Source organism: Narcine bancroftii, unplaced genomic scaffold (assembly GCF_036971445.1).
Source record: "Narcine bancroftii isolate sNarBan1 unplaced genomic scaffold, sNarBan1.hap1 Scaffold_114, whole genome shotgun sequence".
NCBI lineage: Eukaryota > Metazoa > Chordata > Chondrichthyes > Torpediniformes > Narcinidae > Narcine > Narcine bancroftii.
This window is the reverse complement of record NW_027211849.1, coordinates 1,005,168-1,016,704: the sequence shown is the minus strand read 5'-3', so window position 1 is coordinate 1,016,704 and position 11,537 is coordinate 1,005,168. Positions and strand designations below refer to the sequence as shown.

At 43.3% G+C, this 11,537-nt stretch overlaps 1 long non-coding RNA gene across 1 annotated transcript in view; it reads left to right on the top strand.

The window, feature by feature from the left end:
• Nucleotides 1-337: 337 nt before the first annotated feature.
• The window catches only part of LOC138750310 (uncharacterized), a 37,615-nt gene continuing 26,415 nt past the window's right edge, over nucleotides 338-11,537 (top strand). The window contains exons 1-2 of the long non-coding RNA XR_011349249.1: nucleotides 338-405; nucleotides 1,426-1,528. This is a non-coding gene — a long non-coding RNA (uncharacterized lncRNA). The remainder of the gene's footprint in view (nucleotides 406-1,425; nucleotides 1,529-11,537) is intronic.

The window sequence follows — 11,537 nt, the reverse complement described above, 5'->3', positions numbered from 1 at the left end:
AGAATAAATAGTCTCCCTTGCAGTTGGGGTACAATGTATTGCTTGAGATCAGAGGAATCCTGGAGCCAGGACAAAGTGATCCTGTGTTTCCCAAGGATTTGATTGTTGTTGGATTAGTAAAAAGTGGAAGGGCCGAAGGGTCTTCTGATCCTTCGACTGCTTGATTTGTCTTCTGATGCTCATTGGGTTCACCTGTGTATTCGCTCGCTCGCTCGCTGATTGGTTGCTTCAGTTACGCGAGGCAACGGGTCGATTCGGTGAGGCCGCTATTTGATTGGACGCTGAAGTCGGGTTGGATTGATGGGCGGGTTCGCTGGTTGATTGGCTCTTGCTGTGAGGAGGCGGGACATTTGCGGCAGCGTCGTCTGCTCGGGGTCCGTCGTGTCGCCTCGGGCGCGAATGGGAGTAAGTTGGCGGAGGCGCCGGAACCTTCCACAGCCGCGCGGTCCAGGGAAAGCGGGCGACCCGCAGCCCACCGGGCCCCACCCGGGAGCGGCCGGTACCGGCGGGGTGTTTGGGTGGAGCCTAGGCGTCGGTGCGAGGCCTGATGCCGCCGACAGGGCGAGGCTGGAGGCCGCGGGGTTACTTGCAGCGTGAAGGGGCGGGGTCAGGTGATTGGCAAGTCTTGTTTGCGCATGCGTGGTGAGTTCGCGCATATGTTGCAGATACGCATGTGCCGATTGAGGGAGACGAAACGAACCCTTTCCGCTCGCGGCAACTGACGACTGGCGCATGCGCACAGAAATTAAGATGGCTGCCCCCAGCTAATGGACCTTGAGTCACAAAGTCAATCCTGTGACTGTTCTCGTTTGTCAAATCATTTGATTTTAAAAATAGGCTCTAAGACTTCAGGTCTCCTCGCTCGGGGGCAATACCCCGACTTGCGACCATCGTGGACCCACCCTCCCCCCCCGACTCGACCATTGTGGGACCTTTGGACTAAACTCCTTTAATTAAAATAATAACTATTTATAAACTCCTACAAGACTTCAGGGCTCCTCGCACGGGGGCAAAACGCCGACTTGCGACCATTGTGGGGTCTGATTGATCCTTTGGACTCCATTATGGTCGCAGGACGGGGAGGACCTGTCGGGGTCATTGGGTCGCTGAGGAAGGGATGGAATACCAATCCATTTTTTGCTTCCCAATGCTCATAGAATGTGTCTGATTCCATCCGTTTTTCCTGTTGTAGTATCACATTCTTCATAAAGTTAGATGTTATTTTTTAAATTGTGTCACCTGAACAATAATGCTCCAATCCTTCTGATCCTGACGTACCATGTGTTTAAAATGTAATGTTTCTCAGTTACTTGATCGAATGCCTTAAAAATATAGGGACTTTGGTGTTAAAAATACAGAGTAAAGATTTCACCAATCCTTTTGAATTTATGATCTCTGGGATTTCTGGTCATGTTTTCTATTTAGGTTGGTGTATCTTGCAGACCTGTTTGGTTGCAGCAAGTAAGAAGTTATCCATTTGTAGCATCCGCTGCGGCAGCGCTACCAAATAAAGAGACATCCAACCAAGGTGAGTGTAAAACAAAGACTGGCTTTTCTGGTTTAAATTTCCCACGTGTGCTCACTGGCCCACCCACTTCTGGTAACGTACCCCTGACTTCCAGCATCACTCTCCAGCTGGCTGGCCGCTACGCGGAAGTGAAGGGCATCTCAGCCCGCACATGGTGCAAGGCCCAGGCTCCTTCTCAGTGATAAAGGGGACTCTGTGCCATCTTGGACTGTCCAAGTGTTGCAGTTATTTGGCCTTTTTTGCTTGCCCAGTTGCCTAGTGCGCTACAATCTCAGCGTTGATAAGGGGGAAATTCTTTCAATGTTTTATTCACTTTTATTACAGAATTCTTCCTAGTATAACTGTGTAACATTGAAAATTATGGGTTTTCATGAACAGGGATCATGATTTTACTCATAATTTGGTGAGCCAATGGATAGGACAGTTTTTGCTAATGCCCCATGGGAAGCAAAATAAAAATGAAGTGACAAAATTAGGAAGGTTTGTTGACCCATCTTTTTAAGCAGGATGTCAGGATGATTTTCATCTTGCTTGCTGAATTAAAATGTGATTTGTCAGTTCTTAATGGCAGCTGCCATTATTGGCATTGCAAGGAGAGATGGGAAATGGGTCAGGTCCTTGGTGGTCCCAGTAATGCAACGTAGAAAGATGTCACGGGGCTGAATGTGGTTTAGGGAGGGAGAGGGTATTAATTTTTAGGAAAAGTATGTGGCCAGCCACCTATCAATATTTTTTTATCAAATAGAAATTCCTGCTGGTAGAGGCCATTTCCTACTTTGAACAGGCCCAATGTCATTATCCAAGCAGATATTGTTAAGAGCCCAAAGGATCCCAAAACCCAGCAGCAAGAGACATTCACCAAGACAAGTGGTTTTTAAAACAGAAGTTATTTTTAATCAAATTTAATCATGAAAATAGAATTAAACTTTAACCTAACTCTATACTTAACAATACTTAACAGTGCGGCTAACTCTATACTCTAACCTAACTCTATACTTAACAGTGCGGCTTTCGCGCAAACAGAGGAACTACTGACATGGTCTTTGCCCTCAGACAGCTCCAAGAAAAGTGCAGAGAACAAAACAAAGGACTCTACATCACCTTTGTTGACCTCACCAAAGCCTTCGACACCGTGAGCAGGAAAGGGCTTTGGCAAATACTAGAGCGCATCGGATGTCCCCCAAAGTTCCTCAACATGATTATCCAACTGCACGAAAACCAACAAGGTCGGGTCAGATACAGCAATGAGCTCTCTGAACCCTTCTCCATTAACAATGGCGTGAAGCAAGGCTGTGTTCTCGCACCAACCCTCTTTTCAATCTTCTTCAGCATGATGCTGAACCAAGCCATGAAAGACCCCAACAATGAAGACGCTGTTTATATCCGGTACTGCACGGATGGCAGTCTCTTCAATCTGAGGCGCCTGCAAGCTCACACCAAGACACAAGAGAAACTTGTCCGTGAACTACTCTTTGCAGACGATGCCGCTTTAGTTGCCTATTCAGAGCCAGCTCTTCAGCGCTTGACGTCCTGCTTTGCGGAAACAACCAAAATGTTTGGCCTGGAAGTCAGCCTGAAGAAAACTGAGGTCCTCCATCAGCCAGCTCCCCACCATGATTACCAGCCCCCCCACATCTCCATCGGGCACACAAAACTCAAAACGGTCAACCAGTTTACCTATCTCGGCTGCACCATTTCATCAGATGCAAGGATCGACAATGAGATAGACAATAGACTCGCCAAGGCAAATAGCGCCTTTGGAAGACTACACAAAAGAGTCTGGGAAAACAACCAACTGAAAGACCTCACAAAGATAAGCGTATACAGAGCCGTTGTCATACCCACACTCCTATTCGGCTCCGAATCATGGGTCCTCTACCGGCACCACCTACGGCTCCTAGAACGCTTCCACCAGTGTTGTCTCCGCTCCATCCTCAACATCCATTGGAGCGCTTACATCCCTAACGTCGAAGGACTCGAGATGGCAGAGGTCGACAGCATCGAGTCCACGCTGCTGAAGATCCAGCTGCGCTGGATGGGTCACGTCTCCAGAATGGAGGACCATCGCCTTCCCAAGATCGTGTTATATGGCGAGCTCTCCACTGGCCACCGTGACAGAGGTGCACCAAAGAAAAGGTACAAGGACTGCCTAAAGAAATCTCTTGGTGCCTGCCACATTGACCACCGCCAGTGGGCTGATAACGCCTCAAACTGTGCATCTTGGCGCCTCACAGTTTGGCGGGCAGCAACCTCCTTTGAAGAAGACCGCAGAGCCCACCTCACTGACAAAAGGCAAAGGAGGAAAAACCCAACATCCAACCCCAACCAACCAATTTTCCCCTGCAACCGCTGCAATCGTGTCTGCCTGTCCCGCATCGGACTTGTCAGCCACAAACGAGCCTGCAGCTGACGTGGACTTTTTACCCCCTCCATAAATCTTCGTCCGCGAAGCCAAGCCAAAAAGAATACTTAACAAACCCAAATTAACCCCTTTTTAATTCTAAGTGCACATATTTGTAATGTGTTTAAATTTAAGAAAAGTGATTTGGTTCACAGTTCAATCTTACTTCTCTTTCTTCCAAGTTCTCTGGATGCAGGCAATTCCGCTGTGCACAGAATGGAATGTGTATAAATTTCACCAGGATTTGGTGCTCGAAAGGTAAATGTTTACCGCTCAGGATAGTTCTTGTAGGGTTTTTAGAGAGAGGTGTGTTGTTCCAGGATTTCCACAACTTAGGTACCACCATTAGTCACCTCAATGTCTCACTGATGAACTTTGCCCCGTTAGGGTTTTCTAGATGGTAACTTATTTCTGCAAGCTACTACAGAGTTCCATTCCTCTTTTTCCAAACAACAGGAGTTCTTTCTTCTGCTTAACCTAGTGTTAGATAAACAAAACCTAGGAGTGAATTTCCTGTAAGCAGCCTGCAGAAAGGTACTTGCAGCCATCCTGGCTCCATTTCCAAACAATGGTCATTCATTTTATGACATCAGTTTGATTAACACCTACTTTTGAATGTGAATAACATTCTCCAGAGATCTTCAATAATTCTTCAGTCTTTCAAATAAGATGTTTTAAAATGTATGTGTGTGTATGTATGTAACCTACTCTAAATCTTACCAAAATCCCAAATATTACCAAATTCTCCAAATATATTTATCCATTACAATATCACGTAAGGAGCATTTAAGAGATTCTTAGACAGGCATATATGGGTGAATGAAAAACAGGGTTGTAGCGGATGCACAGCACAGTATTACAAACCACCACCATCAGTTCACAGACTTACCTGACACGTCGCGGGCTAACAGTGCTGGGTACCAAAGTACAGTGAGTGGATCAAATGAAGCCCCTGCCTAAAGGCATGGGGCACTAATGGCTCGTAGATTTAACCTGCTGGTCCTGTGGACCGGAAGGTGTTCACTAATATTCTCATTGACAGGCAGGGAATAAAAGGTCTGTGTATGTCTGCAATAAACCAGTCTTGAGTTGACTACCTTTGTATGTGTTTGCCTTTATTTAGCAGCATCTACCACAGTAGCCGCTACAGGGTTTTTTTTTTGTTAGAAATATCTAGATCAACACAACATCGTGGGCCAAAGGGCTTGTACCGTTTTGTCATATTCTGCTATAGCTTGACTTTGAATATCTGTTGTAAGCTCTGTGAGACTTCAGTAATGTAGCAAATGTGCACAGCAACATTGCAGTCAGGAGTTTGTATCTCCTGGTTGACTTGAGCTTTTCTCTTTTTCACACAATGCTTTCTAGTTCTGGTCAGTAAGAAAAGAAATATTGTGCATGTTGAATATGTCATTATGTCTGAAAGTAACACTGGAAAAGAGTCAGTAACACCAAGGTAAATAGCATCCTTTAGTGGCTGGTGCAGTTTCCTGACGGGCACAAGTTATCACTCAGTGGCGACAGTGATGTGAAAATGTGGGTAAATTATTTTGTAAATGATTTATACATGTTAAAATTAGCTGTTGTTTGTTCCAATTTCAGGTAGGAGTGGTTGCAAAGTGGGTAAGGATAGAAAATACTTGGGGATAAAAAACTGGGGCTTGCATTTGATGGTGTGAAAGTCAAAATGGAAACTCAGAATAAGGCTCATCTGATTTAGCAAGCCACTGGCTCTCATACATCCACCAGAAGTGAATCTAGAATTGAATTATGAGTCTTTTATGGTGGGTATCTTCAAAGTCTGTGGATTGCAAGACTAAATTAAGAGCCCTTTTGCCCCTGGCTGTGCTGAAAGATTGTTTTGTTTATTAACTAAATCTTTCTGAAAGGGAGAATAGTGTGAAGCGGCTTTCCAACTCGTTGGTGATGAATCTTGCAGTAAGATGTTTCAAATAATTATAGATTCCTAATTCCTCCCAGTCCTCGGGCATTTTCTCCTGCAATCTACATCAGTTACCACCATCCAGGGATTCTCATGAAGGGTAAGTTTCAAATTCACCTCCTCCAACCATGTCCGTGCCCTCTGTGGCAAGAAACCCAATCCAGAGTAAATGACAGATTGGCTGAGCGCCTCCACTTGGATCACAATGGCCATCTTGGCTCATGGTCACAAGATGTTTTAAGTTCCATTCCATTCCCACACTGACCTTTGTCTTCTGCCTCCTCCATTGTCTGGGTGAGGTCAAATACAAAGGAACCATCTCTTATTGAATTTGTGAATCGATGGTATGAATATGGAATTGTCCAAGTTCATGTAACCAGCCCACACCCCCCCAGGTTTTCTCTCTGTCCTGTTGATCCACTCAGTTCCCCTCATATTTTCCCTTCCAAACCAGATGACTTATAAATGTGGGCAGAGAAATTATAGATGGAGTTTAATCTGGACAAGTGTCTTGCACTTTGAGAAGAGTTGTAGTAGTGTTGCAATGAGGGATCTTGGGGTGCAAGCGCGAGCTCCTTGAAAGTGGCAACAAAAGTGTAGGGTGTTAAAGAAAGTATTCTTCATTGAGCAGGGCATGAAGTATAAACGTGGTTAGACCACATTTCAAGTGTTTTCTGCATTTCTAGTTGCTGCATGACAAAAAGAGTTTTTCAGGGGGTTGCTTGGGATAGAGCATTGGTTCTGGGGAGAGGTTGGACAAATTTGGATAGTTTTCTCTGGAACATTGGAAGCTGAGTGATGACCTGGTTGAAATTTATCCAATTATTGTAGTCCTGGAGAAGGTAGATTTCTTCTTCCCCCTCCCCTGTGGGAGATGTAAAAATACTACGATGCCTATATTGAACATGAGAGGGGAAAAGGAGAGAAGTGAGGCAGGTTTTTGCACAGTGCGGTGGGGGTCTGGCCCACGCTGCCAGGATAGTGGTGAAATCACCACGATTTAAGAGGCATTTGGTTGGTCACATGAACAAGAGGGAATAATGGGTGATGCGTATGGACCATGTGCTGACAGATGGGATTATGCTCTGTTGGGTGATGATTCATCTCTTTTCAAGGATTGTTGCCGATGGGCAATAAACTTTTCACAAAGGTCTATCTCCAATGAATGTATTTAGAACATTTCCATGAGTTAATTCCCTGTAGAAACACCAGTTTATCATTCAAGCTGTGGAGCCACAGCAATAATGCAAAGTAAAAGGCCATCAATACTGAATCCATTTTAATCAGCCTTCACCTTGTACAATGTTCAGTTGAGACAAGAAAATCAAAATGCAACTTTTAACCTCTAGGAAAGATGAGTAATCCTCTGTACCACAGAATTATTGCTGAAAAAATATTTGGAAAATTTTGTGAATTCAGCTTCCAAACAGTTGATGAAGAGGAGCCACAACGAGATTTTTAAAAATTAAACCCAGAACATTTATTAGAAGATGTTTATCACAATAAACATGTTCAGGTTCAGTAATGATCGATTCTGGATTGGCATGTGGCAGTAATAAAAGGAATGCAGGATAGATATATTCCAAGGAAAAATAAATTAATGATTTGAATTGTGGTTTAAATGGTTTTGTGGCCAAATTTGCGGAGGTCACCAAGATAGGGGACAGAGTAGGAAATGTAGAAACCGTAAAGTTGCAGAAGGATATTGACAGATTAGGAAACTGGGCAAAATGATGGCAGATGAGATTTAACACCGAGAAATATACAGTTGTACATTTTGGCAGTGGAAATAAACAGGAAGCATACTATTTGGATGGGATGAAAATTCAGACCTTGGATGTGCAAAGGGACCTGGGTGTCCTTGTGCAAGGAAAACTAAAAGTTAATGACCAGGTGAAATTGGTCATGAAGAAAGCGAATGCTATGTTGGCATTCATTTCAAGATGAATAGTGTACAAGGGAAAAGTCATGTTAATGAGGCTCTATGGGGCACTGGTGAGACCTCATTTTGAGTACTGGGTGCAGTTTTGGGCCCCCTATCTGAGAAAGGATGTGATGTTGTTGGAGAGGGTGCAGAGGAGAATGATGAGGATGATTTCCAGAATACAAAATATAATGTACGAGGAGAGTTTGACAGCTCTTGGATTGTATTCATTGGGGTATCGGAAATTAAAAAAGAAAGCTCATGGAGATATTTTGTATTTTGAAAGGTTTAGATAGGGTGGATGCAGGTAAGATGTTTCCCTTGGTGGGTGAGTCGAGGACAAGAAAATTAGAGGTTATCCATCTAAAACAGAGATTGGGTTGAACTTCTTTCGCCAGAGTGTCATGGAGCTGGGGAACTTATTGCCTCATACAGCAGTGGATGCCAGATCACTGGGAGTATTTAAACAAGAAATAGACAAGTATCTCGTTAGTGAGGGCATGAAGGGATATGCGGAAAAGGCTGGAAATTGGAAGGAGTGCAGAGTAGCTCAGTGTGTATTTACGGAGCAGATTCGATGGGCCTGGTGGCCTGGTTCTGTTCTTTTGTCTTGGGATCTTGTTCTCATTTGAGAGTGATTATCGAAGGCAACTGAGAAAAATGGAAACAATTTGAGGCAATTGTTGGAGTAGGTTATTTGTTTGCCATCTCTATGTAAAACTCCAAAATTATCTGTCACTTTGGATCAGTGCTGGTCCCTCCAATCCCTGAGGAACATAGTCTTTCTAATATGTCATGTGTTCTTTCAGCTACAAATGATTCTCTTTTTCAAACATGGCCACAGGTTACTCGTGCTTCATTTCTGTCTTGCAATCTTTTTGGGTGGTTTTTCAGTTGTAAATGTGGAAAATTCCATTTTGGGAGTGGATTTCTTGTCACATTTTTCCGTGATGTATTTGAAAAAACGTTGTTGTGTGGACTGCAGCTCTTGAATGCAACTGAGCTGCATTTGTTGTCCTTCCAATGCCATCTGTTGCCTGACAAGCCTTCAACCTGATTCCTGCCCTTTCCAAGCCTTGCTCAAGTGTTTTCCTCGCCTCGTGACCCCATCGTAATGGTGTACAGACATGCAATAAGCCACCATATAAAGGCAGGGTCTGAGACGCAGGTCGTAATGCCCCCAGATTATCTTAAAATCGCAAGATTGGATTGGCAAGAGTTGGGTGTCGTCCACAGATCTGACAGCTGCTGGGCTTCACGGTTGCATATGGTTCTGAAAAATACTAGGGATTGGCGGCCTTGCAGAGATGATCGTCCCCTGAACAATTCCACCGTGCCTGACTGATACAATATTCCAAATTGACAAGACTTCTCAGCCAACCTCCACGGCAAATATGTATTTGCTAAAATAGATCTAGTACATGCTTACTATTAGATTCCATTTGAGTCTTCGGATGTCACGAAGACACCAGTGATGGTCCCGTTCGGCATGTTTGAGTTTCTGAGAATACCATTCGGTCTGTGGAATGCAGCTCAGACATTCCAGTGGTTCATGGACCACGAACTCACTGGCCTTGGGTTTTTTTTGGTGCTTGTGTTGATCGAGGAGATTCTGGTTGTAAGTGTGGATGAAGAGAAGCACAAGAGCCACCTTATCTCATTGTTTCCAAGGCTTGAGGAATGTGGCATCGTGATTAATCCCAGGAAAGTGTTTCTGGTGCTTCTGATCTTGTATTTATGGGACCTAGAGTTATGCAACATGGTATTTTGGCTGATGAATGAGAAGTGCGTGAATTTTGAGAATTTCCTCCCCCCATTAAGGTTGGCCAATTGTGATGGTTTTTAGGTATGAGGTATTTTTATCGCTGTTCCCTGGTGAATGCCACAGCATTTCTATTACCTCTTGCTGAACGACTCAAAGGATCTGATGTCTGCTTCAAAAAGACCTTAACTTTGTGTATGCTTTCCATGATGTGAACACTTTTCTTGCAAATGTCACGAAGCTTGTACATCAAATGCCTAAGGCCTTGCTCTCTTACAACAGATGCATCTGTCAGTGCTGTGGGAGCAGTGTTCGAACAACTAGTCTGTGGGCAATTGGAACCTTGGTGTTTTTTTTCAGCCAAGCGGTCACTGGCTCAGGCAAAGTATAGTACATTTGGGCAAGAACTCTTAGCTATCTATCTCGCAGTGAAACATTTCTGTTTTAAAAAATATATATTTATAGTTTTGTATACAGTTCAATATAATAATAGAATCGTATCCAAATGATACGTTCAATGATCAAAATAGAATAAAAAAATAAATGTTGTACTGTACATAAAAGTGAGAAGAGAAAAAAAGTATAAAAGAAAAAAATACAGATCTAGGTGCAAAGCTCCTGTGATTACTATTCCCTTCCAAAAGGAAAGGCAGGATATTAATAAAATAGTAGAATTAAACCAACATGATAAGGTTCAACCATTAAGATTAAAGAAAAGTGGTGGTGGGGTGGAGAAGTGAATACATTAGATATCCAAACCCATATCTAAATATGGTTTCCATATTTTGAAGTAGGTATCATACCCAGTTCTAATATTATAAATCACCTTTGCTAAGGAAATACAATTTTGCATTTCCCCACAATCAATTTTAAGATTGGATTCAGATCTAAAACATGAATTTGAAAAATTAGGAATAAATTAATTGATGTGCCATGAAATATAATTGATGAATAAGTTATTATTAACTAATCTATCAAAAACATTAACTGCTGTCCCAACAAGTGTCAGACCAGCAAAAAGGGTCAATTTCAGTTCCCAAATCCAATTCCCATCTTTCTTTTGATTTATTCAAGTCTGGATTTGGAGATTCCTCTTGAAGTAGAAGATACAATTTGGAAATGTTTCTTTGTAATTCCCTCATGAATCCCAATTTCCAATCCAATATTTCAGCTTTTTTATTGGAAGGTCATCCTTTGACCATTTGTACAGACCACCAGCCTCTTATGCATACTGTATCTCTACTTGCCAAGGGAGATTCAGCACTTGCACTTCATCCTTCAATTTTCATCAGACACACGTGACATCTGAGAGAAAGCGAATTGGTGCCCAATCCAGGTGCGACATTACATACAACTACTGACATCAATTTCAATGCCATGGCTCATGTACGATGCACTGATCCCGATTTCATCCGGTGTAACCAGATCAACTCTGGTCTCCATCTGCAAGATGCGACCCTGGATGAATCGGCTGAAATGTTGGTCTGATTTTTTTCCCCCAACAGGAAGGACTAGGCTATTTGTGTGTGCAGCTATGAGGCAGGAGATTTTCCCTTCACAATCTATCTCTTCCTGGTGGAAGAGCATCAATCAAACTGGTTAAGGAACATCTTACCTGGGTTCGTTTAAAACAGAATGTTGGATTATGGGCAAGGACTTGCTTGCTGGGTCAATGCCCTAAAGTCTCCAGGCACATGAAATTCAAGCTGGGGGATTTTGTTGTTTTGGATTCCCATTTCCAGCACATGCACCTTGTGGCTTGAAAGGTCCACTTCTGCCATCTCGGCAATGTACTTTTCTGCTCACGTGTGAGGACAGGACTACCAGGTGGAAGGATAAAATTCCTATCATCGGCATCTCTGTAGAGACAATTGATGGGACTTTTGTGGATCATTGGATTCCATCTTTTGGTGTTCTGGGCACTATTACAACAGATCGAGGGTCTCAGTTCGAGTCAGCATTAGTCCGAGCTCTCACTGA